The sequence below is a fragment of the Ursus maritimus genome, unplaced genomic scaffold (genome assembly GCF_017311325.1).
Source record: "Ursus maritimus isolate PB19 unplaced genomic scaffold, ASM1731132v1 scaffold_25, whole genome shotgun sequence".
Classification (NCBI taxonomy): domain Eukaryota; kingdom Metazoa; phylum Chordata; class Mammalia; order Carnivora; family Ursidae; genus Ursus; species Ursus maritimus.
Window position 1 is genome coordinate 75328 of NW_024425008.1, and position 3892 is coordinate 79219.

Below are 3892 nucleotides of genomic sequence, written 5' to 3' on the forward strand. Positions count from 1 at the left end.
GGTCAGGCTGAGGCTGGGGCAGCCAGGGCTCAGTCCGCTCGGTCACCCGCCTGCGCGGCCAGGGCCCCATGCACAGCAGTCCGGGTCACCGCGGCCACACCGTGGGGTTCGGGCGCCCCCCGGTGGCCATCCTGCGCCACCGCACGTGCCCCTCGCCAGCCAGACAGGTCAGGGGGCTGCTGCGGCCACCGCCCACGCCCCGCAGAGCCGCCTACGCGAACCGGACAAAAGCGGACATTTCACACGACCAACGGTGTGCCCGAAGCCAGGAAGACGGCGCCCGAGAAAGCCCTGAAGCCCGAGCGGACAGCGGACCGGGAGGAGCCGCACCCGGACACGCAGCACGGCGCGGGGCGGGGCCCTGGACACGCCCAAGAGGGACGGTCACGTGGCGGGCGGGCCTGGCTGGGAGGCCAGGGGGCCACGGTGCACTGACCACAGTGTCCATCAGCCTAGTGACCCGGGCCCCAGCCGATGCGCCCCCGGGGCCAGGCTGGGAGCATGCGCGTCCCTTCTGGTCATGCCCGGGACGAGCCCAAAGCATAAAGTAGTTGCCGCGCCCGCCCTGCTGGAAGCAAATCCTGGAATACAAGATTCCTTGAGCGGGAGACACAGATCTTCCGGGCTGGGAATCCAAAGAATTTGGGTGGGCGGCTGCGGGAGGGGGTGTGGTGCGCCCTGGAATTCACCTGTCCCGCTGCGCGTGCCGTTCTGCAGCGAGCCGCCGCTCGCTCGTCTCTGCTTCTTGGCAGGACTGACGCCCCTAATTCCCGCTGGGCTGTCGAGCGAGTGCTCCCCTCTGCGCTGCCCAAAGGGCACAGACCGCCCCGCCCTAGATGCCTGCCCCTGAGATGTTCCGACTGTGCGACGGTGTGGAAGCCTTACGCACTCGGAAAAGCACCCTTTGAACTGTGGGTGCGCTGTCTCCCCGGCACCTCAAGGTCACGACCGGGGCCGCCGGCTCAGTGCAGAGCGCGGGGTGGCGGCCCTCCGGTCAGCCGGTGGTCAGAGGGCCAGCAGGAGCGGCGAGGGCTGCGGGGCCCCAGGACTCACGGATGCGTCCCCTCCTAAGGGCAGGGTTTGTGCAGCCAGCCGTCAGACCCTTCGCTCTCCGGCCCCTCAAGCAGGCTAACCGCGCGGCAAGACGTTGCTGAGTTTGGGGCCGCGACCGTGCGTGATAATCCTGCTCCCCTTGCTTTAGGGCAGGTGACCAAGCGGACCATACGGGGGCGCGCGGGGGCCTTCAGCGTGCGCTCACCAGGTGCAGGCTCCGAGTTAGAGCGTTTTGCTCAGCTGTGCGCTGTGAGCACTCTGAGCGCGTGGAAAGCGGGCTGTGATGCCCAGCAGGGTGAGTGTGGGGCACGCATCTCTGGTTTAGGACGTTTTCCGCGGACCATAGGCTTCCCGGGAGGTAACCTCACTGTCAGACCGTCTTTCCCGCAGAGCGCCCCTTGTGGCCGTCCTGCGTCACTGCATGCCCTACCGGGCGGGGCAGGTGGTGCGCGGAGACTGGTCCGGCCCCAGCTCCGCGGAGCAAGCCCCGCACAGGTACGCCTGCGTGCGTGTGCCTGCGTCTCTGCGTGTATTCACCCTGGCTCTGCCCAGTCCCGGGACAGTAATCAATAAATGGCATATATGTTTGTAAAGTGCCTGCAAAGTTTCTGAACTTTGAAATGATCTCAGTGTGCACGCGCGCACTGCCATTCCTCGGGGCCCGTTCTCGCAAATGGACTACGAGTGTGACCCCCTCTACGGGGGGCTCAAGGCGGCGTCCTTCCCCTGCTGTCTGCAGCGGAGAGCCGCCGACGCAACACCGCGCGCGGCCTGCTGTGTGAGCTGCCAGACTCCCAGCCGGAGACACTGGGGGTGGGAGGCCCCCAAGAGCCGGCCTGGGTTTCAGAGGACCCAGCCACCAGCAAGCACCCGCACTCGATGCCAGCGAAGCCTGAAGCCCTGTCCACACCCCTGAGACTGATGCGGGGCAGCGGCTCAGACAGGAGTCCGGGCCGCTGGTGATGCAGCGTCCAGAGCCCGCGTGTGTCACCAGAGGTCAGCCGGCGTCTCCACGGAAGACGCAGACGGTCCTCCTCTTCATGCACGTGCAAGGCGCTGTAATTGTCAGAGCCTTCGCAGCCGTACAAGCTATGACTCGGCACTACTGTTCTAGAACCAAGAGCGGCACTCTCAGCTCGAATTGTTGGCCCTCGGAAGGGCAAACCCCACAGCTGTGTGCAGATGTGCACAACTTGAGACCTGGATCCCTGGGGGCCCCAGAGCTCCTGACGCATAGGAGCTGGTTCCCTTCTGGGTCTGACCAACCAGACCCTCCCCTGGAGGCCCAAGCGGCCCCCACAGGCCCAGACTTCCTCCTCCTGCCCTCCTGGGACCCCCACCCTGAAGGGCCCAGCCCAGGACATGTGACCAGGAGTGGGGTCCCTCCACCCTGTTTACCAAGCACCAACGTCAGTGCCCAGGGGCCCAGCGTCCCCAGAGGTGTCCAACCACAGCCCTCAGGGTGCACACTGCTCAATGCAAGGCCAAGGGCCGTTGAGCTTGGCCTGACCAGGGCCAGAGCTGGGGGACCTGGGGCCTGGGTCAGGTCAGCTGGTGCCTGCGCTGGGGGACCTGGGGTCCTGGTCAGGTGGGCCTGGCACTGGCCTCAGTGCAGCCTCCCCTCTGTCCCACTCCCAGATGGCGCCCAGCACAGCAGTCCGGGAAGCTGGACCTCAGGCACCTGCGCGCGCCAAGCTCTGCTGCCATCATGTGGCCATCAGCAGCACTGCATGCACGCTGCCAACCAGAGGTGTTCCCAGACCTGGGGCTACAGACCAGGGGGCAGGAGGCATAGACCAGGAGGCAGGAGCTACAGACCAGGGGGCAGTGGGCATAGACCAGGGGGCAGGGGGCACAGACCAGGGGCAGGGGGCATAGACCAGGGGCAGGGGGCATAGACCAGGGGCAGGGGGCATAGACTAGGGGACACAGGGCAGGGGGCATAGACCAGGGGCAGGGGGCATAGACCAGGGGGCGGGGGGCATACCCAGGGGCAGCGGGCATAGACCAGGGGCAGGGGGCATAGACCAGGGGCAGGGGGCATAGACCAGGGGCAGGGGGCATAGACCAGGGGCAGGGGGCATACCCAGGGGCAGCGGGCATAGACCAGGGACAGGGGGCATAGACCAGGGGCAGGGGGCATAGACCAGGGGCAGGGGGCATAGACCAGGGGCTGAGGGCATAGACCAGGGGCCAGGGGCACAGACCAGGGTCGGGGAGCATAGACCAGGGGCAGCGGGCTTAGACCAGGGGCAGGGGGCATAGGGGCTCAGCCCCAGGGAAGACCTGCAGTAGTACAGTCCATGGCCTCACACCTCCGAGTGTCCCAGGAGCTCAGAGGGCCAGGACAGGCCAAAGGGAAGACCGTGGCCCAACATCGGGCTCTGGGCACAGGCCGTGCGGGGGTCAGGCTGAGGCTGGGGCAGCCAGGGCTCAGTCCGCTCGGTCACCCGCCTGCGCGGCCAGGGCCCCATGCACAGCAGTCCGGGTCACCGCGGCCACACCGTGGGGTTCGGGCGCCCCCCGGTGGCCATCCTGCGCCACCGCACGTGCCCCTCGCCAGCCAGACAGGTCAGGGGGCTGCTGCGGCCACCGCCCACGCCCCGCAGAGCCGCCTACGCGAACCGGACAAAAGCGGACATTTCACACGACCAACGGTGTGCCCGAAGCCAGGAAGACGGCGCCCGAGAAAGCCCTGAAGCCCGAGCGGACAGCGGACCGGGAGGAGCCGCACCCGGACACGCAGCACGGCGCGGGGCGGGGCCCTGGACACGCCCAGGAGGGACGGTCACGTGGCGGGCGGGCCTGGCGGGGAGGCCAGGGGGCCACCGTGCACTGA